This window comes from Lissotriton vulgaris, chromosome 4_1 (genome assembly GCF_964263255.1).
Source record: "Lissotriton vulgaris chromosome 4_1, aLisVul1.2, whole genome shotgun sequence".
NCBI lineage: Eukaryota > Metazoa > Chordata > Amphibia > Caudata > Salamandridae > Lissotriton > Lissotriton vulgaris.
In genome coordinates this window covers 775,838,658-775,865,263 of record NC_141691.1, presented here as the reverse complement: position 1 = coordinate 775,865,263, position 26,606 = coordinate 775,838,658, and positions in this window count along the sequence as shown.

Genomic DNA, 26,606 nt, shown 5'->3' with positions numbered 1-26,606 from the left:
TGCTGTGGGTCAGAGTGGTGCAGAATGGTGATGTTCTTAGGTTGTAAATGTTGTGAGGGCATGGGTCAGTTGAGAACTGTTAGAATTGGGATTTCTGGTTGGCTAGGGCATGCGCCTTAGTCAGGCAGAAACCACCAATCTAGTAAGGGTAAGGTAGTTACACGCTGAAAATAACCCCTGCTCAACCTCTTGGTAGCTTGGCACGAGCAGTCAGGCTTATCCCAGAGGCAATGTGTAAAGCGTTTGCACAACACACTCACACAACAGCGCAATACTAGGCACACCACAAAAGTAACCCCACACTAGGTTAAATAAAAATAGCCTTTGAATTACTCATAAATCACATTAGAGCATAATCACATATATACACTTTGCCACCTGGCACTAGGTATTACTTAACAGGGGATTATATACATTAGAGTGCTAATTGTGCTACTGTCATCGCCATTAGTACACACAAGTAGTGAAAATCCCATCCAGTAACTACCGGTAACATTGCATGTAGCATAAGCACATTATGCATCACATCTTAGGCATACATCCTACATTACCAGGGAACCACACTAACACTCATGAGGGGCACCCATCACCTTGGGACCTTACGCCCCACCAGAACACAAAGTGGCCTCCAGGCCAACTGGCCTTCCTCGGGCCCTAGGCTGTCCCGTAACGCCCTCTGTCCCAAAGTTAGGGCTCTATTAGCACGTGGCCTTGTATTAGAAACCAGGCTGCTGATGAAGTAGAGTACTGGCCCCATTGGGCCGGTACAAAAATGGGGGCAAGGGGGCACCGTGTGTTCTCCTCGACACAACAATGCCCCCACATTGCAGCTGCCCAAGTTCTGCCAGTGCAGCTGGGGAACAAGCAGGCAACAACAGTGTGCTTGTGAGCCTCCCTCACCAGGGCTCTTCTTCACAGTGAAATCAAACAAATAGGCACCAACAGTGTGCCCTCCCAGCCCCACTCACCGGGGCTTCTCTTGTTGCTGCGAGAACACCAGGATGGATGCAGTCACCTGTGGAGCCTGCGAGGCTCCTGTCCTCTTTCCATGAGGTCCTCTGAGCCTCCATCGTCAATGGCAGGCATGCAGGGCTCTCCTCCTCAGCACGGGGAGTCCCCCGCCCCAGGGGAGGAGGGGCTTGCAAGACCCCGTCTCCTTCTTTGGGCAACACTCGGGTCTCTCACCGGCACACAGGAGCCCTGTCCTCCTCTAGACACAAGCTTGTCTGACTTCCCGCTATGGCCACTTCTGGCCCTTCGTGCCGGCTCACGCCCACAGTCAGGCTCGTCTTGCCTGACTTCCTGATTGCGTTGGCAGCTGCTTCTTCGCCGCAAAGGATACAGGAGCTCCCTTCTCTGGGAAAATAACGACAAAGCGCTCACGATGCGCATGCCCTGTCAGCACGGGCAGTTCTTCGTGCTCGGTGCCTGCCACAGCGAGACACCCCCAGAGCACATCAACTTAGAGCGCATCAGGCCCAGGGAATTCAGCAAGACATACAGCGTCCGCCTGTCTCCCACTTCCCGATACCAGCAGGCAGCGCTTTTCCTCCAAGGAAGGGCAAGGGCAGAACTTTCACAGGCAGGCCAGCACACTGGGGCTCCTGGACAGAAAATGCAGGCCCTTCAGCTGCCAAGCAGAGCAGCAGGTCAGTTCCCCAGCGGTGGTTCCTCATGGCAGTCCAGCAGCCTGCTGGCAACAAGTAAGCACCAAGCCGTAGAAACTTTACATGGTGTCAAAAGCCCTAATACTTATGCCACATGTCTTCTTTGTTCTGCCCTCGCATAGGGCTTGGGACCCAGTTGAAACCAGTTCTGGGGGGCATTTAACAAGTGCACAACATCTTTGTCAGTGTAGGCTCTGGCCCTAGACACACCACAGGGGGTGGAGCCAGCATTGTGTAAGGCAGGCACAGTCCTATTCAAGCCCAGGTGCTACTCCTCCCACTACTCCAAATGCAGATTGGCCTATTCAGTCTAGTGCTGACTCACCCAGCCCCTCTAGAGCCACTGCACCTCCCCATCCCCTGTCACTCCAGCACCAGAAATGCAATACACATCAGGCAGGCACAAAGACACAAAGCACACAGAAATGCCTACTTCTAAAAGTGGCATTTCTAATATAGTGATAATAAATCTACGAACACCATTACGCAGCATTTATTACCACTATTCCAAGCATACCAAACTTGATCACGCTACTCCTCTCATACCAGGAATTACCACTGAAACACATATCGGGGAATCCCCAATGCATTCCTATGAGAAGGAAGCCTCGCAGTAGTGAGAAACAAAAATGGCTGCTTGTCACTACCAGGATATGCCACACAGTTAAGTAAAATGCCCTACCTTTTAACTACAGCACACCCTTCCCATTTGGCTAGCTAGGGGCTACCTTAGAGGTGACTAATATGTAGTAAAAGGGAGTCACAGATGTGGCACCCACTTTATGTGCCACGTCACAGCGGCAGTTAACTGCACACGCAGGCCCTGCAATGGCAGAGGCCTGAGACAGGTTTGAAAGGCTACTTTGGTGGGTGGCGCAAGCAGCCACCCACCAAGCTACAAGCCCACCAGGTAGCATTTAATTTACTGGCTCCGGATATATGAGATATCACTTTACAGGAGACTGATAGGGAAATTAAATACGCCAAACAGGTGTAGACCAATCTTACCCCGTTTTACTATAGAGAGCACATGCACTTTACACTGGACAGCAGTAATAAAGTGCCCAAAGTGCTAAAACCACCAACACCAGGTCAGAAAAAATGCCAGGAGGAAGGCAAAAATTTCAGGGATGACCCTGCAAAAAGGGCCAAGTCAAACAGGACCCCTGACTGAATGGTCTGCATGATTGGTGCTGTGTTGTTTCTGGTGAGGGTTGTCCATCTGGTTAGGTGGACGTCATAGTTGGTGGTAGGTAGGTTAACAATAAGTTCTCTGGGGTTGGGTTGGTGTGCTAGGTTGCTGTACATATTTGCGATTTTTCTGTGGAAGAAGTTGGATATGGTGTGGCAGAGTTGCTGGCATGCAGGGTGTTGGTGACAGTGACTGAAGTGAAATCCATAATAATTTAGAAGATCTCCTTGCAGCTGTTGGAGCTTCCTTCAAAGTGGTTTCTTATGTGCTGGTGTTAGCGTTTGAGTTCAACATTTTAGGTAGTTATGTCGGTTGTGTCATGGCTGGATTACCATTTCCTTTCTAGTTGTTTACAGTGTTGTTTGGTGCCTTGGAGGTCTTTTGTGTACCAGCTGCCCCGCTTGTATGATCAACTCTGCTTGTTGGGTTTTATGGGTGTGAGGGAATCCACACTGTTCTTGATCCATTTGTTGAAGTTGCTGATGTCCTTGCTGAGGTTGTCAGGGGCTAGGTTCATCCATGCTGAAGGCGCTGAGCCAGTCTGCTTCTGTGAATTTGCCCCTGCTGTGGCTTGGAATGCTGAGCCTCATAGGGGTATTAACTTGAGGTGTTGGCTAAGCCCTCCCTTTGTCTGGTGACAGGGATGCACACCGGTCAGGGTTGAAGACAATTTTGAATTTTGGAAGTGATGGTTTTTGAGGTTTTGTGATAAATTTAGGTTGGCTGTGTGAAGGAGTCTAATTGCAAGGAGACAGGTCATATTCTTTTGTTAATATTTGTGGGTTGTTTGGGAGTTGAAATGGCACTAAGAAAAATAAGGGCATTGTTGAAGCCCTGTGGGTCTTAGAGGCAGAGAAGAGATTATATTTGTTAAAGCCTGGTATTGTAGACCAGCCTTGACTTCCAAAATGAGTTCAATCCACCCGACCTGCAGCCAGGGGTGTTGTGGCAGCTGTCTTGGCGTGTTCCCCATTTAAGGCGAAGGTGAGAGGGGGTGGTGGGGAAGGCCATGGGTGTGGGAGGGATGTATGCACAGGCAGAGCCCTATCCAGCAGGGAGGACCTTCAGGGCTGACAAGCTGAAAAAGGAGGCAAAATAGGAAGTATCTGTGCTTGTACCTGTGTGTAGTGGGACTGGTGACACAATGGTGCGCGAGCAGGCCAGCATGGCTGAGGCGGGCACAGTGTTGTTGGGCGGGGTGAGGAGGAGGAGGGCGGGCCTTTCTGATTAACCTTTTGTTGATAAATGGGCAGGCCCGCGTCATGCCAATAGAACGATGAATGGTTCAGCAGGGAGGAAGGAGTGGGGACCCCGTTTGGAGCTGGAGCATGATCTGATTTATTCAGGTGACAGCATGGTTGTATTTTTGCTCAGGTAACCGTGCTAGCTGCTAGAAGCAGCCAAGGGCAAGGACTGAGGGCCCCTGGTGTGGTACTGCACGAGATTGAAGCTTGAAGGATTTCTGGGGTGCCTGGATGCTGTATTGACAAGGCTGATGGCTGGAAGGTCAAGAGGTGAAGAGGGTGGTAATGTCCACCCCCTTTGGTAAAGGGGACCAGTAGCCCGCAGATGAGGTTTTGACTTTGGGTTAGTGAGGAGCAGGTAATAGGGGGGCATGATTAGTTTAATAAGTAGTAGGCCCCAGACCAGGTGGGTATTAGCTAGATTTGGTTTGGATCACAGTGGGCAGTCAGCAGTCAGGAACCAGGTTATTGCTGTTGGCCTTGGGACATCACTAGACAATTCCTTGGTGTGGGGGGATTCTTTGAGGCCTCCTGCAAGAAAACAACAAAGCCCTCGTATTTTGAACACTATGGTGAGTTTGGAGCTGGGAGTGTTGGTGACGATGAGGTGCCTGGAACGAGTGTAATGGTAAAAGGTGCAGTGTGGGAGGAGTGCAAGGAAGATATGTTGCTGAACTACGGAGATGATGATTTGGAAGAGGGTGAGATCAGTAACGGAGGTGGTAGCAACAAGAAGGACTGGTAATCGACACCTAAATATTTCTGTCACATGTGTGGCAGTGTTAATCAGAAGGGAACCCGCAAACGCCACGATGCCTGACACCGCTACGATGCCAGAACCCTCCACATACTCAACACCGGACGATCACACACCTGCTTCCTGGCCACCCCGAAGCGCACCCACGGAGCTTTCACCTGCCGGAACTGCAGCTTCACAAGCATCCGCCCCACCATGCTGCCGACCAGGAAAAAACCCAACCACCTCAGATGCATCCTTCTCAACACCCGCTCCGCCCTCAAACACGCCGTTGAACTCTGGGACCTACTCGACTCAACCTCCCCAGATGTCGCCTTCCTGACGGAGACCTGGCTGAACCCCACCTCGGCACCCGAGGAGCCTCGGCCAAACTCCTGAGACAGCTCCAATGCATCCAGAATGCGTCTGCATGCCTCATCCTTGACATCCCTCGCCGCAGCCACATCACACCCCACCTGAGAGACCTGCACTGACTCCCAGTCAACAAGAGGATAACCTTCAAGCTCCTCACCCACGCACACAAGGCACTCCACAACACCGGACCAACGTACCTCAACAGACGACTCAGCTTCTACACCCCCACTCACCAACTCCGCTCCACTGACCTCGCCCTCACCACAGTCCCCGCTTCCGAAGAGCGACCTCTGGTGGCAGATCGTTCTCCCACCTTGCCACCAAGACCTGGAACACCCTCCTCATCCACCTACGGCAGACCCAAGACCTACTGACCTTCAGAAAACTCCTCAAGACCTGGCTTTTCGAACAGTAGCAGCATTGACCACCCCAGCGCCTTGAGACCCTCACGGGTGAGTAGTGCGCTTTACAAATGATATGATTGATTGATTGAAGGAAGAAGTTGGTATTTTCAGAGGACTGTTGCCAAGAGAACAGATCAGAAATCAGTGACTGAAGCACAGGAGTGTTGGCTAGTGGCAGGAAAGCAAACTTTACAGTGGACCCCAACCCTGAACCCAAGTAAGGCTGCGAGAGTCGGAAAAGGTGGTTCAGACTTGTTTAGGAGGTGTGTGGGTGTCAGCTGGGATGGCGAGAGAAGTGAGGTGGGTCTTTTAAAAGGTAGCTATGTCCAGGATCAAGGTACAGGAACAGTGGAGACTGACAAGGCAAAAACGACAGGTAAGGTGGATGTAGTTATGGCAAAAGAATTGCAGGTAGGTGATGAAAAGAAGGATACTCTTCTCAGTTGTTGATAATTTTTGTGTTGCAGTACCTTAATAGAACATTGTGCTTAAAGCCTGGCAAAACCCTGGAATCGACAATTATGTTTTTGTTGTTTTGTCTCGTTTACAGTGGATGAGATTCCATGGGCTGGCATCCGGGGCAGGGGAGGAGAAGACTGAGGTAGTGTAGCAATTCTGGGACATAGGACATCCGTGCAGTAGAGTGGTCCTTCCTTGAGTCTACAAGGAGAGCATACAGGCAGGTTTGTGTAGAATTCCTGGCATCTGGCTGTGAGGAGGTCTATGGAGGGTGGTTGGGAGTGTCAGCGGCAAGATGTGGTAAATGTTATTATGGTCTTGATCGAATATTGTTTGTCTCCGGTTACGATTGGAAACGTTAGCGGAGCTTGCATTTTGTGGGAAGCTTTACATGGGTTACGAACTGTCAGCAGAGGAGTGGGTAAGAAGATTTTGGAGGGTTGGGCGCGAACGAGAGGAGGCAGTAAAGGGTTAGGAGGCCTGGGAAGCTTCCAGTATTGAAGAAGTTGGTGGGCATGCTTCCAGGGGATTATAGAAATGGAAGGAAAGTGTTGATCTTTTTTTGTTGATGGTATGGAAATCCAAGTACTACAGTAAGCAAAACATGAATCTAAGTGGTATACTAAATGGAGAGGCTAACTAAATGAAATAAAAATGGTTTTCTGTAAAAAAAACAAAAAAAAAACCTTAATTTTGTGGGCGGCATATTAAGAAAAATACAAAACAGACCTGGCCTTCACTTGATCAATAAAGGTATTTTGATTTGAAGTTTCAATCAGCTTTATTTTGCTCCTTTTTATATTTTTTTCTCTCAAATATAGAAATGCCTTCATTCTACAATGTCACACCAAAGCATATTCACTCTCCGGTAATTTGGTGCTGAAAGGAAGACATTTTCCATTTCATTAAACTTTAAGCAAAATTGATCTAGACCGCTCAGGGTCAGGCTAAATTTAGCTTTTAATAAAATCTGTAATGCAGAGGAATGAATTCATTGAATTACAATGATCCAGTATTCGCTATAAAACCTGTTGTGATGGAAGGGACGGGTTTCAATTATTCAAAAGTGCTTTCGAGGTAGCTTTCTGCCTTCCGATATGTCATTGCACTTTTCATGCATGGGTTGGTTTAACAGAGGTTCTGTTCATTTCTATTTTGTATTATTTTTTAAAAGCCATTGGCGTGTCTAATTTAACGCTGTGAGAAAGAACATGCTATCTGCCAAAACGAAACGCTGTTACCAGTTTATCTGTTGATTCGTGCACTCCATGACATATTTTAACTAAATAGCCAGACATTTTTATTAAACGCAGGTGTCACTGCCTACAATTCCTCAGAGAGAATAATGAAACTGCCTCATGAAATATAAACACACCCAGGACAGATATGGATGCCATTAAACGTTATTATTTCGAAGAAAGATGAAGAGGCTGCAGTTAAAGCGACACTCTTTGGTGTGTGAAATTCACGCTTACTTTAAAGAAATATGCCTTGTCACAGAAAGAAGTATGCGTTTCTCGCTGAGCACCTCTCATCATGGAGCACTAACAATCATTCATAGAATGTATTTTTGAACCAAATCATGAAATCACACTTATTCTGTACTCCATTACGTTACTCTGGAAGGAAAGTCGTGGACTAATTAATGAAGGAGAAATCCAAACTCTAGCGGGCGGGTTACCCTGGCAGGTAAGCGCTGAAATGATGTCACGCACGTAACACCACGCATATAGTGTCGGCGAAGGCCATAAGCGACCTTACGCACATTTATTTACATCCTCGGGCCATGAACGGCCCTGAGAGTGTCTAAAATGGATACTTAGGGGTCTATTATAATGTTGAGCGGATCGCCACCTCCTGCATGGCGGTGGCGATTCACCCGACATTATCTCCCGCCCGCCTCCCATTACCCCTCTCCGCCATATTATGATGGCGGGGGGTACCGCGCTGGACGGAAAGACCATCCCACACTTTTCTGCCTGGTCGACGAGTCGACCGGGCGGAAAAGGTTGAATATTGTGGCAGTGTCGGGTGTCTGCTAGACACCGCCATCCAAACTACAATGCATGCGGGAAGTAGCCTTTCCGTGGTGGCGTTGCCGCCATAGAAAGGCATGCGGTTTTCACAGTTGGGGGCCCGTTGCGGGACCCCAGGATGTTGGGGGTTGGGGGCACACTTCATTTGCATGCATAACGTGGCAGGCACCGCGCGGTGCCTGCCACGTTGTGCATGCAAATGCACAAATGCCTTTTTTACATTGCGGCGGATGCTGCTGACAGCATCGCCCGCCACAATGTAAAAAATGCGGGATGCGCCAGCCAGTGTGGCGGGCGCTTCCTAATTGTGTATGCGGGACCGGCGCACACATGGTCCCATTTTACGATGCGATGGCATAATTGATCCCAAAGATGCTTAGAGGCTCTCTAAATGCCTCCCATTCTTTACAACAATTCAAACAGAGAGTCACTTCGGCCAGACCTAGCACAGAAATTTCCAGAGCCACTGGCCTAAGGATCCGTTCCTCAAGGTGTTTTCCTGTGAAATACCTCAGCATTCAGACACACTGGTTCTGCATCTCTCCCTTCCGTGCAATGACAACTATCGTCTGAGCATTTCTGAAGAGGATGTCGTCTCCCATCTGCATCGTCCTTCTGTGGCTTCTTCCTCTTCGACCTTGATGTTCTCAGGCACGCCATTACCTATTTGAACCAAGAGATGTTCCTGGTTACACTTTGACCACCTCACTGTGCAGTGACCATGGTCAATCAATCAATCAATCAAAGCATTTATATAGCGCGCTACTCACCCGGAGGGTCTCAAGGCGCTTGGGGGGGTGGGGGGTCCGCTACTGCTCGAACAGCCAGGGCTTGAGCTGCTTCCTGAAGGCGAGGTGGTCTTGAGTCCGGCGGAGGTGGGTCGGGAGGGAGTTCCACGTCTTGGCAGCCAGGTAGGAGAAGGACCATCCTCCTGTGGTGGCCCTTCGGATGCGGGGGACAGCGGCGAGGGCGTGGTTGGTCGAGCGGAGCTGGCGTGTGGGAGTGTAGAAGCTGAGGCGGTTGTTGAGGTATCTTGGGCCCTGGTTGTGTAGGGCTTTGTGTGCGTGGGTGAGGAGTCGGAACGTGATTCTCTTGTTGACTGGGAGCCAGTGCAGGTCTCTCAGGTGTCCGGAGATGTGGCTGTGTCGGGGGATGTCGAGGATGAGTCTTGCTGAGGCGTTCTGGATCCGCTGGAGTCTCTTCTGGAGTTTGGCAGTGGTTCCGTCGTAGAGGGAGTTGCCGTAGTCCAGTCAGCTGGTGACGAGGGCCTGGGTGACCGTCTTCCTGGTCTCGGTGGGGATCCACCGGAAGATCTTACGTAGCATGCGCAGGATGTTGAAGCACGATGAGGAGACGGCGTTGACTTGTCTGGTCATGGAGAGGGAGGAGTCCAGGATGAAGCCCAGGTTGCGTGCGTGGTCTGTCGGTATGGGTGCGCTGCCCAGGGTGTGGGGCCACCAGGAGTCGTCCCAGGCGAAGGGTGACGAGCCCAGGATCAGGACTTCCGTCTTGTCTGAGTTCAGTTTCAGGCGGCTGTTCTTCATCCACTCGGCGACGTCTTTCATCCCTTCGAGTAGGTTGGCTCTGGCGGTGGCGGGGTCGTTGGTGAGGGAGAGGATCAGCTGGGTGACGTCTGCGTAAGAGCTGATGTTGAGGTTGTGTTGGTGTGCGATGGCCGCGAGGGGGCTCATGTAGACATTGAAGAGGGTGGGGCTGAGCGAGGAGCCTTGAGGAACGCCGCAGATGACTTAGGTGGCTTCTGATCTGAACGGGGGGAGGCGGACTCTCTGTGTCTTTCCAGCAAGGAAGGAGATGATCCAATCAAGGGCCTTCTCTTGGATTCCGATGTTGCTGAGGCGCTGCACTAGGGTGCGGTGGCAGACGGTGTCGAATGCCGCAGCGAGGTCCAGGAGGATGAGGGCCGCAGTCTCCCCGTTGTCGAGCAGGGCTCGGATGTCATCGGTGGCTGCGATGAGGGCGGTCTCGGTGCTGTGGTTGGCCCAGAAGCCAGACTGCGAGAGGTCGAGGGAATCGTTCATCTCGAGGAAGGCGGCCAGCTGCTTGTTGACGGTCTTCTCGATGACTTTGGCCGGAAACGGGAGGAGCGAGATGGGGCAGTAGTTTTTGAGGTCGGTGGGGTCTGCTGATGGTTTCTTCAGTAGAGCGCTGAGTTTGGCATGCTTCCAGCTCTCCGGGAAGGTAGCCCGTTTATCTTGACTACTTTCCAGACCTCTGACTCATAGGGAGTCTGGAACTTCCAGCCTGGATATCTACTTTGATGACCAGAGGATCCCTGATCTGCAGATTGATACTTCGGGCCCTCCTGCGAGCGCTCGCCTTTTCAATAGTGACTTTGCGCTGTCCTTGAGTCACTTCATGATCGATGTCCCTTGGTTGCCATTCCAGGGCTGGTCAGAATGTAGTCTCTCGGGGCTTCCTGAACATGAGATGAGCAGGGGCACAGTTGGTGGTACTTTGGGGGTCTGTCAGTAGGTGTTGAGAAATCTGTGCAGGCAGCCTTCCGCATCTTCCCCTTGCTCAACACCTATTCGGAGAGTGTGGTTTATGGTCCTCATAAACCTCTCAAATTCTCTGGTAGCCTGAGGCTTTTTTAGGGGCAGCTTAGTTCCTCAGTCAGGATCGGTGCACGTGACTCATCTGCACTTGTTATATCACATGAGAGACGGGGCTTCATTTTGGCAATCCCTTGGTGCCCTTGATGAGCAAGGCCTATCCCCCTCCTCCATAGCTCTATTTGAATTTGAATTTATCTTTATTAATCAATCAATCAATCCATTTGTAAAGCGCACTACTCACCCGTGAGGGTCTCAAGGCGCTGGGGGGGGTGCTGCTACTCCTCGAACAGCCAAGTCTTGAAAAGTCTCCTGAAGGTCAGCAGGTCCTGGGTCTGTCGTAGGCGGAGGGGGAGGGTGTTCCAAGTCTTGGTGGCGAGGTGGGAAAAAGATCTGCCACCCGCGTTCATTCGTCAGATGCGGTGGACGGTGGCGAGGGAGAGGTCAGCGGAGCGAAGCTGGCGGTTCAGGGTGTAGAAGGTGAGTCGTTCATTGAGGTACGCTGGTCTGGCGTTGTGGAGTGCTTTGTGAGCGTGGGTTAGGAGTTTGAAGGTAATCCTCTTGTTGACGGGAAGCCAGTGCAGGCCTTTCCGGTGAGCTGTGATGAGGCTGTGGCAGGGGGTGTCAAGGATGAGGCGTGCAGAGGCAATCTGTATTCGTTGTAGTAGTTTCTGGAGCTTTGATGAGGTTCCTGCATAGAGGGCATTGCCATGGTCCAGCCTGCTGCTGACGAGGGCCTGGGTGACCATCCTTCTCATTTTGGTGGGTATCCATCTTTAGATATTGCGGAGCATGCAGAGGGTGTTGAAGCAAGAGGAGGAGAAGGAGTTGACTTGCTGGGTCATGGACAGCGACGAGTCTAGGATGACTCCCAGGTTGCGTGCGTGGTCGGAGGGCGTCGGTGCAGCTCCCAGTGTGGCCGGCCACCATGAGTCTTCCCATGCGGAGGGGGTGGATCCGATGATGAGACCTCCGTCTTGTCCGAGTTCAGTTTAATGTGGCTGTTATTCATCCTTTCGGCGATCATACCTTCGTGGAGGTTGATTTTGGCGGTAGTGGGGGCCTTGGTAAGGGAGAGGATGAGTTTGAGATATGAGATGATGTTTAGGTTGTGCGATCGGATGATCTTGGCGAGCGGTGCCATGTAGACGTTGCAGAGTGTCGGACTGAGGGACGATCCTTGGGGTACGCCGCAGATGATCTTGGTGTCTTTAGATCGGAATGGAGGGAGGCAGCGATTCTGGGTTCTACCGTTGAGGAAGGAGGCGGTCCAGTCCAGGGCTTTGTCGCAGATCCCTGCATTGTAGAGGCATGTGCGTAGGGTGTGGGGGCAGACGGTGTCGAAGGAGGCCGAGAGGTCCAGGAGGTTGAGGGCCGCGGTTTCTCCATTGTCCAGCAGGACTCTGATGTCATCGGTGGCAGCGATGAGGGCTGTTTCGGTGCTGTGTTTGCTGCAGAATCCGGATTGGGATGGGTCCAGGATGTTGTTCTCTTCGAGGAAGGAGGTCAGTTGCCTTTCGACGATTTTCTCAATAACTTTTGCTGGGAACGGGAGTAGGGAGATGGGTCGGAAGTTCTTGAGGGCCTTGGGGTCCGCCTTGGGTTTCTTGAGTAGGGCATTGATCTCGGCGTGATTCCAGCTCACCGGGAAGGTGGCGGTCTTGAAGGAGTTGTTGATGATCTTGCAGAGATGGGGTGCGATGGTGGAGCTTGCTTTGTTGAAGATGTGGTGTGGGCATGGGTACCATGGTGAGCCGGATTGGATGGTGTTCATGATTTTGATGGTGTCTTCGTCGTTGACGTAGGTCAAGGAGAGCAGGGGGTCGGTGTGGCTGGGGGGTGGTGAATCTGGGGTGTCGGTATCTGTCGGGAGGACCTGGTTGTTGTGGCGCCTGGTTTATTGTTTGATTACTTTAAATCATGACAATTAAAATGAAGAAAAAGAAAGAGACACAATACTTTTTAAGTACTAAAAAAGTAAAAAAATTTAAAAGCGAGTCATTGGTACAAAATAGTTTTAAAAGGAAGGGGAAATGTTGCTAGAGTTCATTAGAGTGTTATGTCCTTATTGTTGGATGCATGTAATTCACCTATTTCATGGTTATCTAATGGAGAATATGGGCTGCTGGGTATGATATAATTGTCAGTAAGAACAAACAAGCATTGGCATAGCCAATAGGTCGCGCCTTTGGGACCTTATAAATGTTTAGCCATACAACAGTTGATGTTGTACCACCAAGGATATTGCGCTGGATAACTAATCATTTATAAGGTCCCAAAGATGAGACCTATTGCTATGCCAATGCTTGTCTCATATCCCTTAGAAGCAGAGAAAAGACTAATGAAAGGAATGCAGTGCATAAGTCCAACTTGGTCAAGAAGGCTAGGTTGGAGGTAGCACAAGAGCAGCCCAAAAGATCAAATTCAGCCTCTGTTTCTTCTTCAGAGTTCATGCAGTCCTTCTAACACAATTTGGGGGTGCTATTTTTTAAAACAGAGGTGCTACAAAGTCACCGTCTCAAAGATCTCCCAATAAACTTCCCTCCACTAAAAGCTGCAAGGACTAAGCCGCAGAAATGTGTATGACTCAATCCACAGGTGGCTGCTTGCCCTTGAAGGCTCCTCGAAATGGCGATAAACACTGAAATACTAGTATACTGCTGATGAAACAGCAGAAGGACACCAGCTCATCAAAGCATGATTCACTTCAGCATTGTTACTCTCCTGAAAAATGATTGTTCTTTATTTCCCTGGTGTACCAGAGCCTGTTTTCGATAGAACAAATGGCAATACATTCTTTTGAGGTGGAATCATCCAATGAATGCAGTATACGGATATGCCCTTCACAGCTCCTATACGGTGCTCTTCACAGTTTTAGCATAAAGGATGTTTCAAGGTTGCATAAAGTCAAGGTCTCAGGACAAACCAAAAGAGTCATGTTAATGGCACAAGCTAAACCTTAATACAGTTAACACCATGAATAGAGCTCAGATTTCTTACAGACACTTCCTGGGCAGTCACTAATTTGCATTAATACCATAGTAGTTGATTCTAACCATTTCTGATTTCACAAAAGCAACAGATAAACAACCGCCTGAGAAAGAAAACATCTTAAGCAGCTTTCTACCTAAGCCAGATACCAGAACCTCTGCCTTCCTGTCATTAGCATACTTCTTGAGAGAAAGTAACCAACACAGCCTTTGGCCTGGAGTGCTCTTTCATACTAATAGCATTATAAATATTCATGCATTTTAGAAATAAAATGTTTGGGCTGGGGTGGATGACAAAAGAAAACAGGTTGAGATATTAGGTCCGGACGTCCTCTTTTTCCTTCATCTTTGCACTTCCAAAATGAGCAACCCGCCAAATGAACACATCCCATGTGTAAATTAGGAACGTGGTTAAACCACAGGATTACGGATACACACTTTATGTAGGAATCACCACATGCCTCCTAAACAGACTACAGGTAATAAAAAAACTCTGCGACCACACTCAACCTCCCCCAACGTACCAACATCACACCCCATTTCAGGAAGCCACACTGGCTCCTGATCCAGAAGAGATGCCAGTTTTAGATGTTGACCCACATTTACAAAGCCATGCACAACAAAGGACCAGCCTACATCAACAAACACTTGACCTCCCACCAACCAGACACCTATGATCTGCCTCCCTCTTCCTTGCATAAACGACCCGAACCCGCCGAAGGAACAGCGGAGAACGCGCTCTCACACACCTGACAGCCAAAGCTTGAAACGACCTTCCTCTGCACCTCAGGACCACCTCATCGCTCCAGCAATTCAGGAAAGAACTCAAGACCTGGCTGTTCAAATGAACAGATCACCATGAAAGAAGCAGCAACTCCAGAACCTTGAGACCCTCTCATTGATTTGCCGCCCATTACAAATTCTTGATTGATTGATTAAAACCAATGTGTTTGTTATCATTGGCAAATAGAGGTTCCCAAATCAACGACCTGCCATAATGCAGAAGTGACATTGCTTTCAGTAGCAGAATATCAAATTCAGGCTACTTTGCATTGCTGTGCCAGGAGGCATACAGCAGTTTCCCTGTCATGTAGGACTTGGAGACACAATAATGGTAGCGTGTCTCTGCAAAACAGGTTTGATTACCTTGATCCTCAGCAGAGAGCAAGCTGCAACTAAAACTGTAAGATCTACAATAATGTGATATTAAAAACACAAATATGATGTCAGCAAACTGATTTGCAAGGTGTGTAATAGTGAAATTTGTATTTTCAGACACTAAGGGGTTAGGAAGATCTACGACGGTCACCAACCTATACCCCTTACATACAAGGCAGTTCTTCAAGAGGAGGAAGATGGGCGGGCTCTCCTGTGACTTTTCACATAGTATTCCAGCTATCATACAGGAGCACTCTCTTGCATGCGCGGATCTCATAACGAAATAAGGCCCATAGGAATGAATGGGGAGTTATTCCTTATTTGCGATTAGCAAATTGCTAATCGCAATAAGGAATGTGTAGGAATCGCAATTTATTTTGCGATTCCTACATGAATCCCGTTTTGCGAGTCTGTAATAGCGATTCCTCATGAATCGCTATTAAAGACTCGCAAAACGGGTCTTTGATGAATCTACCTGTTGGTCTATTAAATCCTGGGGATTTTATCTGCACTTTCACACCTGCTGGGCTAGCACTGATTCCAAGCTACACAGCAAGGACTAGGTGAATTAATAGCAACCTTCAACAATATTGTGCTGCTCCCAGGCAGGATATAGCAATTATACACCCCAAGTCTATAATAAAAAATACAAAAAGACTCATTTGCGATTTTTATTTATTAGATCCAAGGTTTTCTAAATCACTAGTTAATGTGCAAACAATTTTGGCTGAAGTTCGTTGCATGGTATCGATTCTCAGTTATTCTTGATTGAATTTTCTTATGGAGCAGACCTTGGAGTTCATGCCTTCTCTCATACAATCCTGCTGGTCTCCAAAGCGGCACCACAGGGCCTGTCTTGCCATTATGCCCCTCCTTTCCAGCTTGTACTTCCATACTGCTCCTTAAATCTCCATCTATCCCACAGCACGGTTCCAGAGGGCAGGGATAGAGAGAGAGCGGGGAGCGGGGGAAGGCGGGTGGTGAGGTGGTGTCAGGGGTGCTCACAAAAGAAGGGTCACTGGCTGATGCACTTTGTGTGAGGGGGAGACTGTAGGGCCGTTCTGCGTCCTCCTGGAGAGCTGGGGTGAGAGCACAGAGTGCCATGACTTACAATGGCGGGCATGTAGTTCGGATGGCACCCTGCAGGAAAGTCCTACTCTCACAAGGGAGATCTGGTGAAGGGTCAAAGGGCACTCGAAGGTCTTGTCGCGCCCTTGGCAGCAGGCGCATTAACCCGAGCTATCACACCGAAACAAAGAGCAATGGATGTATTCATGGGCGAGGGGAGTATTCTCCTCTGGGAAGGGGTACTCTAATTGCCGGGGGGACTGAGCGGTTTAGGCCTCACTCACCTCTGGGGGTCGCAGTAGCTGGGCCCCGCAGCCACCGTCGGGAAGCATGCATTCTCCGCTGAGACCAAGGGTGCAGAAGCAGATTAAACCAGCCCACTGTTCAGTTTCACCGTGGGGTTGGGGAGGAGAGCTACATGCTTCCTGTGCCCTCAACGGAAGATGTCTGCCATGTTGCTGCGCCTGGCTGGAGACGCCGCCCGGTCTGGAGTCGTGGAGCGGCGGCAGTGGCTGCTGGAAACAGAACGCAGTCTTCAGTCACAGGAACTTCTGGACAGTGCCGAAACTGTGCGGGGGAGAAATGGCACTGTGCGTTTCCAGTTAGGAGGGGTAAGGAGGAGCCAGGCAGCAGGGAGAGGGTAGTTGACCTCTGGAGCGACGGGGTGAGAACCAGTGGCTTAGACATGGCAGGGAATAGCAGGCAAAATGTAACTAGCGTGCGCATCTGGGTGAGGAGGGGGGCCTGCGCGACCATCTTATATTTGTTGTTTTGAGTAACAGGACACACACACGTTTACAATCATAATCTACGGTGGAAATGAAAAAGATTTTGCACTATCAGAATGCAGGAAACAGGGTATTGAAGAGCAGAGACAAAGGATTCTGTGGTTAACACAAATGTGGCTTTGACAGTTACGGGAGCTCCAGAGAGATTCACGAATTCCTAGGCTGTTTGAGGATGTAGCGCTGCCGGCAGCAGGGGGGAGGCGTGCGTGGCAGCAGGGGGGGGAGGAGGGCTGCGAGGTTCACTTGCGGGAGCGATATTTGCTACCATATGGTGGCGTTCGCTCCCGCAAGTGAATCTCCTGACGTGCACGCATTGCCATTGAAGGCAATGGAACGCGTGCACGTTCTTGGCTGAAAAGCCGAAGAGATAGGAATAGGTCTTTTTGCCTTTGCAGCGCATGCACGCTACTAAGCAAGACCTAAAAAAGAACAACCGAACCTTGACGTTCAGGAAATAAAGTAATGGGCAATAAGACAGTAAAATAGCATTGGCAGGCATTGGTAGTTGTCTTTGAATTGGCAAGAGTTTGTTGGGGCTCGGATATGTTCATGGGTGTACAGGTTGTGGCGGGGTTGATTGCAATCCTGCCGTTCTGAGATTTTTGGCCGCTCTTGTGACGAATTGCTAAACCGGATGCTGAGCATCGTGTTTTCTTGGTTCATGGCAGCTATGATGGCTTGTCGGTGCAATCGGGCTCCATTTTTGATCCATTCACCCGCAGCAAAATCTTTCTGTCATTAAGAAAAGCGGGACTGACACAAACCACATGCTCAATTGATTCTGAGTGGTACCCACACCTCCTACACTTGGTATTGTCACTTGAGCGGCACCAATCTGCCAGGTTTCTTAAAAAAGGCCAGTCTCCCATCCTCAATGCATAAATATTTTCTTCCAAGAAAGAGCCTAGGTGCTTGATAAATAAGGTGCCTCTGATCTAGGTTTCAATTCCACAATTATAGTCCAGGCATGTTTTCTTTTGGACAATTGTGTCCTATCTGAATGAAAGGACCAAAGTCGAACACCTCTTTTGATGGCTAGTTTTAATGCCTGCTGGGGTGGGTTAGTACCCCAGTTTTCTTCAACATCGAGCAGTTGTAAGGAGGGATCAAGATAACATCGGTGTTTTTGACTGATTTGGCCAGCCGATACTTCTTGCCACAGCATGGCCTTCAGGCTTTCTTCCAGAGAGTTGCGCAGTCTGTTACACAGCTTAATAAATGTGCCGGCTCCGACACCCTGATGATCCAAAAGAACGAACTCAAGCCTGATCTGAGCGGGTGATGCAGATTTTGGCAGGTGCCAGACTTGCTTGAAAACTCTGGTTGTTATTTAATTCAGCTTAATAAAATCACTCCCCAACATTATCTCTTGACCGTATGTTAGATAAGTTATGACCTTAGCCTTCATAACTATCAGAGAGGGAGATAGGCTAAGACCAAATAACTGTCTCGCAAGCTTAATTAGTGGTGCTTCAAGTGACAGTGCTATTGCTTTAACCACTTCTTTCTGTTTTGGGAAGGTTCCCTTGGAGTCCATATGAATGCCCAAGTATTTATACGATGTCACTGTTTCAATGCTTTTGCCATTAAAAAACCACCCGCTGCTCGGCTGCTTCCGCTTTCCAAAGGGGATGGACTTTGTTTTTGATAGATTTAGTTCCAGAGCATTACTTGCTGTATAGGGAAGCAGCTTGTCAAGTAATCTCTGTAGTCCAACTCTTTTATGGCTAAGTAAAACAAGGTTGTCTGCGTACAGCAAATTACTAATGCTGGATCCACCTAATTGAAGAGAGTGGGAATTGACGTTGTCCAATAGCACAGATAAGTCTGAGATGAAAAGATTAAAAAGGAGGGGGGCCAGCACACATCCTTGTTTAACCCTACAGGAGGTCTGTATTTTTCTTGAGACGTGTGATTCCTCTCCCAACTTTATGCGGATCCATGTATTTAAATGGAGTTGGATTATGGCCGGTGGTATTCCCCATTTTTGCAGTTTGTGCCATAGCAGGCCCCTGGGCACCCGGTCGAAGGCCGCTTTAAAATCAACAAAGCAGCATTGTAATGGTGTTTTTTTAAAGTGCTGCTTTATCCGTCCGTACAGATAAGGCAAGTAAGTTGCTTGTGGTACCTGATTTGGTCACAAAACCGGTCTGGTTAAACGGCAAACACTGAGTTTTATGTGCCCAGGTCGATGGCTCTTCCAGCAATAAGCTAGCGTAATGTTTACATTCTATGTCTAAAAAAGCTATCATCCTGTAGTTTTTGGGATCAGCTCTCCAACCTCCCTTAAAAATGGGGTGAATTATGGCTCCTTTCCATGACTCTGGTATGCTGTGAGAGAACCAGAGGTATGAAAATAAAGGGGCCAAGTGTTCAGACCACAACTTAGGGTCAGCTTTGAACAGGGCCTGCGGGAGACCATTAGGCCCTGGGGCCTCATCTGACCGGGCATTGCTTATGGTGCGAGCAATATTGTTTCTCATGACTTCCAGAGCCATCGGGGACTTTATCGAAAGATCATCTTGCTGATTCACACTGTTAGTGGTGTATTAGTGGCTGTAGCGGGGGTGACAGATTTATTTTGCATGATTGATGTGCCATTACTCGTTATTTCTAGTGATGAATGGATGTTAGCCTGGTCATCTCTATTAATATGTTCTTTGAAGTGGTCTGTTAAAAAGAGGGCCCATTCGGCTTCACTTATATTCGCACTGCATTGGCTGCTTGCGCCCAATGACCTCCTATTCACAAGTGAGAAAAATAGCTTTGGGATGGAATTTTTGCTGGCGTGTTCTAATTTCAACCAAAACTGGTCAAGAGTTTTTTGATTGTCACTGTGAATGGATATCCTAAATATTTTTTGAGCTTGCTCGTATTTGTTAAATGCATGAGCATCGCCCAGGCGTTTCTGGCGTGATGTAGAGCAGAGTTACATTGAGTTTTTAATTTTTTTGTCTCAGTTGATATGCGTAATTGATTGAAGGTTCATGGATTACGTGAGGAAGACGGTAATTCACTGAGTAGTTGTTGTGCGAGAAAATCCCATACTTCAGTTGGTGCAGCATCCACAGCGTGCCATCCTCCTAGGAGAACTCTGCATTTATCCATTGTTGTAGGGATTGAGTGATCTGTCTATTTCAATCTTTTAAGATTCTCTTTGCTGGGGGTACCCCAAATCATTCTCCTCCATCTTGTGAGTTGCAGCCTACCTATGCCCCAGATTGCAGTGAGCAGAGTCCAGGAAGTGGTAAGGAGACAGACTAGTGCTGTCTCTTCCGAAGACAAAAAGTTGTTTAAAAACTATTTTCACTTTGTGTTTACTGTCTATGCCTGTGGTTGTTACAGCTAAACATTGTAGTTTTAGCCTGCCTGTAATTGCATATTTTATCACCTGTGTTGTGTTTTAAACTTGTGGTTTTCCCTGCCCATGATTGCCTCCATTTAGTGTGTTGAATTGTGCAAGATTTGCAGTCCAACCTCTGTAGTTTGTCCCTCTCATTCCTTGGTGACAATTCTGTTTTCCCTCCAAATTTCTCCTTTGCTCTGTGCTAAGACCTGTATGTTAAAACAGTGCACTCCCAGCCACCATTTTGTGTTCACAAGCCAGTGAAACCGGCCCCCCTGTCTCACCCCCAGCAACAGGGATTTTTTTCTACATCAGATGGTGCTTCTGTGAGCTGTTTAAACTGTGTTTTACTAGGGCCTGTGCACTTCGTGTTTTGGCCAGCAGGGGGAGTAAAGTTTTGTTCAAACAGTATTGTTAGATTTCAAGTTAGTGAGGCCCTTACCTGCTGAAGCCCAAAGTGTGGATTGAGCCTGTCTGTCTCCTAGGAGATTCTGAACAGGAGAAGCAGCTTCCAACTCCCTGACCAGCAAACCTTGTCTGAGGTCGCTGGGACCTTATATGGTCTGCTAGTGGTTGGTACATGTCTACACTGATTGGTGGTTGTATCTGGTGTTTCTATTGGATTAGGGTTAAAGTCCCCATTGGTTGGGTATTTGAAGGTTCTGATTGGTTTCTGGGTCTGTGATTCAATCATTGTAGGGTTGGGACTAGGGCTAGGATTTCTATTGGAAGTAGGGACTAGGGCTTCCTATGTTATTGGTTGTTGGGAGTAGGGTGGGACTAGGGCTAGGGTTAGACCTTTAATTGGAAGTAATGATTAGGGCTTCTGGTGTGATTGGTTGCTGGACTAGGTGTGGGACTTAGAGTAGGGTTAGGCTTTCTATTGGAGGTAGGGACTAGGGCTACCTCTGCCATTGGTTGCATGGACTTGTTTTGGGACTACTGGTAGGGCTAGGGCCTTTATTGGACGTAGAGATCAGGGTTTTTGAACTGATTGGGTGCTTGGACTAGGGCTAAGATTGGCTGTAAGGTCCTGGTCTCCTATTGGTTCCTAGATTTTAGGGCTAGTGTTGTGATTGGATAGTGTTAGGGCTAGGGTTCCCATTGTCTGAGGGGTCACCTGATTACTAGGGCTATAAAAAAGGCCAGGCTTAGGGCGTCTCAGCCCGGGCATCAAGGCTAAGGTCAGAGAGGACAAGGGCAGTTGCCTGTTTGAGCCTGTTAAGGGCAGAGAGGACAAGGGCAGTTGCCTGTTTGAGCCTGTTAAGGGTAGAGAGGACAAGGGCAGTTGCCTGTTTGATCCTGTTCGAGACTGGTTGGGACTAGGGCCAGAAATGCTGCCCTTTTTCTCATTTAGCAATACCCAGCCCACACCATCCACATCCACAAACAGAGCAACACACTCACACCAAATGTACACCACGCACAACACTATGCACAGATAAATATACCATCCTGCACTACAAACCCAACCAAACCACATCTACACACCCTACTATCCCAACTACAGCACATATCCACCATCACCTACAAACAGTACACAACTCTATCCTATACCACTAACCAATACACTCATCACTAACACAACACCATACATAACTACATCCCATTCAGACACACTCCCTGCTGTAATTACACCTAACAGACCTTCCATCAGTTGTCCAACAAAAACCCTCCTCTCCCTTCTACCATAATAACACTAACGCACAACACACACACTGCACACCACCACACTTTGTAACTCTTGCAACACATATACTTTCAATGTAATTATGGATCTACATATTTATCACTTTCTTCTAATTTAGCATTTCCAATGCACTACCCTATTTCTCAGCCTATACTTCGATCAATATATCTTCTAGCCCAACTTTCTGACTCATCTCAAACTTCTTCTACTACTCCTTCCAATGCACTACCCTATCTCTCATCCTATACATCTATCAATATATCCTCTACATCCACTCTCTCATTTATCCCAAACCCCATACCACTACTATGATTGCCAAAAAAAACCTTTCTAGACTCTCTCCTACTCTACCCCTCCTTGTATCATCTGACACCTTTTACTATACTGATCCCCTAAAGCTCACCCTTCTAAACTCTTTCCTCTGAGTCCTCCCCTCCAAAACTACTTTTTACTCATCCAAAAACCTCCTCCAATTGCTAAGACCTAAAATAAATAATAAAATAAAAAAATGCATCTTTCACTCTTTTATCCCTCCACTATCCTTTTCAATCGAAATTAACAGGCTAACATGTTCACTTCTCAAATTCCATATTAAACTATACCAATATACTACCCAAATAACTGAATAACATATCCACGATACAGAAAATTACTTCATTTTTTTTTACTATACTAATTTTCAACAGTAATCCTTTATGGGTTCCAGAGTGGCGTGCTACTCACCAGAAAAGCGATTCAACACCCGTCACGGGTAACAGGTGCTATATGAATGCAATTCTTTCTTCCCCTTTTATCCCACCGCTATCCTTCTCAGTCCAAGTAACTGACTAATATCCACCACTGAAAGTACTTCATATTTCACCATATGAATTCATCACTAATGCTTTGTAGGCTTCCTGAATAGCGTGCGTCAACAAGCGCTATATCAATACAAACCTTTGTCCTCCTCTATCCTTCTGCTATCATTCCAAATCCAAAACACTGACTAACCTATCCACCACTTAAAATGTACTTGCATGTTTCACTATACTAATTCAACACTAATCCTTTATGGGTCCCGGAGTAGCGTGCTACTCGCCGAAAAAACACTTCGATGCCTCGTCAGGGGTAGTTAGCGCTATATAAATGCAATTACAATACAATACAATACAATATTGGGGTAGATGCTATTTCAGTCTTTGGACCTCAAAACAAGGCTACTGGCAGCCAGGTCCAGTCGGGCCTTATGATCGATTGACCTTCGTGACTGTCTCGTCATTTTCTGATGGAGAGCTGCTTCGGGCCGATCTTAATATCGAGAAAGGTGGATTTCCTGGGTGAATGGAAGGGGCAAGAGTGGTAGCTAATATTGAAGGGTACAGTAGATCGCTAGGTGCTGCTAATTTGATGCCCCAGCTTTTGAATCGGTCTGTCTCTGATTGTACCAGTTCCTTTATTGCCTTGGATGCTAAGGTTATCAGGGTTATTTCAGTTGATTGATTACTGTTGCTAGGTTTAAATTCAATTGAAGTTATATCTTCCAAATTACACAGGACAGGTATTGATTTGAAAAGTCTGAGAATATTCCCATGGCTCAGAATGTCAAGCAGGCCTTGGGAAATATACTACGGTACTAACAACAATTTGGTATGAGTGCTGTTAACGAACGAGTTATGCTCTGTAAGGATGATGAAAGGCTCAGTCGGCTTTGAGGTATAATCCGGTCTCCGTTGGATTGTAGATGCTCGTTGCAAAGGGCCTACATGATCACTGGTAGAATTTGAGGTTACTTTGTTAAGGATTGTTTTGCACTTGGTCACTGGGTCCGGTCTCATGGTTAGTCTTGTTGAAGACTTTGCCCCATCGCCATTGTTTGAATTGCCAATAGGGTGTTCTGAACCCACCGAGTTCTTCCCTAATCTGGGCTTGCGTACTGATGTCAAGGGAAATGGTCTGGTGCCGGGGGGGGGGGGGTAGACACTTGGTGGTTTGCTGCTGGGGCTCGCTCTTGATCTGCTTCATGCTCCACATTAGGTTGAGGTTGACCATTCCTTGATGTTCTGAAGTTCCGGGTTTTAGAACCCAGCGGCGCCAGGGATAACGCCCGATGTCTTCGCGTTCCCCTGCCTCGGCAAAGAGAGACACGGGACACTTTTTGATGACGTCAAAGACCAAAGTTTATTGACTGCAACCAGGAACAGAGTTCTACGAAGCACAACACGGGTGGTTCGCTAGAGACTGCACAAATTCAATGAGCGAAGCATGGTCTTTTATGCCAAAAATCACATTCCAGGCTAGCATCAATTACGTACAAACTGACCAATGGGGACATGACATTTCAAAAGTAGCGCATGACGACAATCCCACTTTCCGTTGTCCAGCCCACCAGAAATGACCAAGCACATTCCAATATCCTGTTCGATCAGGCCGGACAAACCCATCATAAAACCTCAACCCAAGTCAGTGATTAAGCCATAAAGGAAGGAGCAGAAACAGATGGAAGCAAGATAAAAGGGTGGGTGCAATGTGCCATAAACTAGGCAATGTCCTGCTCTTTGATCTTTATCTGACCAGCTGTTTAACAAGGAACTGGCTCAGCGAGGTCGGCCTCGGGCAAGGGAGTCAGTTCGGCCAGGTCACACAAGAGTCAGCTAAGGTGTACGTGTCCCAGGGACTCGTTCGGCCGCAGTCATCGGCCTATGTGAGGGCAACCACACAAAATGGCTGCCGTACACAAAATGGAACCTGAGGGTTCAAACGAAATCCCTGAATACGTAGTGTTCTCATTGATCGGTTATGACCAAAACACTCGTACATACCGCACTCGTCCTTTGCGGTCCGCTGACACCAAAATCGTCTATATCCGACGACCTTCATTGCACGGGTTCGGAACCACCGAACCACGGACCCTCAAACTACAGAACCACAGTTGCTTGAAGGGTGAACTTGGATGTTTGAGTTGGCTCAGTCTAAGTATGTAATACTAATGATAAATTACTTGTTGGGGATCATTTTTAGTGTGTAGGTGGTTGATGGGCCGGGGTATGACTACTGGTAATGTTGGATGTACTTGTTGGACCCGGGGATGTGATAGTTTTGTTTTTTTTGGAAGTAGTTGCTAATTGTGTTTTCAATTACATGTCTATTGCTTTTTTTATGAAGTCATTTTTTTCCCCGCTTGTTCATCCTGTGGGTTTGCAAAGAGTTGTTAGTTTTGCCAGCAACTGTGCTGATACATTCAGATGCCCCATTGCCTGTTGAAGGTATTCACTTTGATGCAGTTGCCTGGACTGACCTGTGTTTGAATCTTCGTTGGCTGATGTATATTGGTGGCTAGAAGGACTCCTTGTGTTGGCATTTTGATTTTCGAGAATGGGATTAACGGCTGCGGGAACTATTTGCTTGACTGACGACGGATGGTCAGGTGATGCTTTGTGGCTGGCACAGCCTTGGTTAATATTGCATGTCTTCTGAGCAGCTGATTCAGTTAGATCTGGTAGGCGGTAGACCTGTTGTGGGATACAGGACTGCCCTGATAATGGCAGCTTCTTGACTTCAGTTAATACTGCCGAAAGGAATTTGGGTAACGAGGAGAGGCTGTTGATTATTGGAGAGCAGCAGCATACTGCCTGCTCTAAGTGCACTTTGGATTGTGCTTTTATAATCAGTGTATTGAGGCCCTCTAGTTTTAGATTGATCCCAGCAGTATACATGGAAAGTGTGTTTAAAAGGTCAACCTGCTGATCCAGTTTGTCAGAGTGATAATTTAAAGCTGATACCGTTGATTGGAGGGTTTGCAAAAGTTGTGACCAGAGTACATTCTCGCTAGAACTGGGTTCTTGTTGTGATCTACGTTGAAAAAAGATAGATCTAGTGAAGTGTTAATGTTGCAGTCCCCATCTGGAGGGGCTGTGCGGTTGCACTGGTCGAGTAAATTTGGTGAGGTTATTGAAGACAGCAATTAGGTCTTGCATGGAGATGACCTTGTCTGTTGCTCGATTTGGAGGCTTGATGCTGTTTTGCTCCCTGCAGGGTCATCTGTGATGGTTTGTAATTTAAGTGTTAAATGTGGGGGCAGGCTTGAATTAAAAATGGACTGGGAATCCTCCCTTAAAGATGTGATTAGGGGAAAGACAGACTCAGTTCACTGAATGGCTGTAGTGGGGTCATGACAGTATGGGCACCTGGGTGGGAACTGGTGGGGCCGCTGCCCCTGGTTGGTCCTGTCCCCTTATACCTGCTGTGTGTTCGTTCTGTGCTGCAACTAGTCGTACTGGGGACTGGACTTATTGTGCAGCTTTTCGGGTGCCTCTCTGCTTGAAGAAGTGTGCCCCTGGTGTGTCTTTCAAAAGGGTGTCACTTTAGCCCCATGCTTTAGTTTCCTTTATTGCCTTTTTCCCCCTTTTTTCTCTCTCATGCACTCTCCCTGGAAATGTCCTTCTCTTATGTATGCCTCTCTTTCTCTTTTTTTCATGTTTTATTGCCCAGTCATTATTTTAGCTAGCATCCAGCAAGTCTTTCATTTTAATGACCCCAGCCGATGGAAACCGCTGCACATGTTGCTGCGTGTCACAATGGAGGAACCGCAGGTCCCAGCATGCGCCGAGTATTGATCCACCTTAGGCCAAAGTCCCTCAGGGGCGAGGCCCACATGACCAAGCCATGCACCTTCTTCCACTGTCTTGGGTGGCCAATTGGCTGATTCACTCTTCTGTCGTGTGGTTCCTAGGAGTCCACCAGGACCTGCGCGTTTTGGATAACCTAAGCTGAGGGTTTGGTGTCCCAACCGTTTCTGGACACCCCAACAGGATATGCCAGCCATTAAACCAGCTAGCTCTATAGTGCCACTATCACCCCCTGTATTCTACAGTGGTGTAGGTCGTTTCTGGCAACCACTGAAC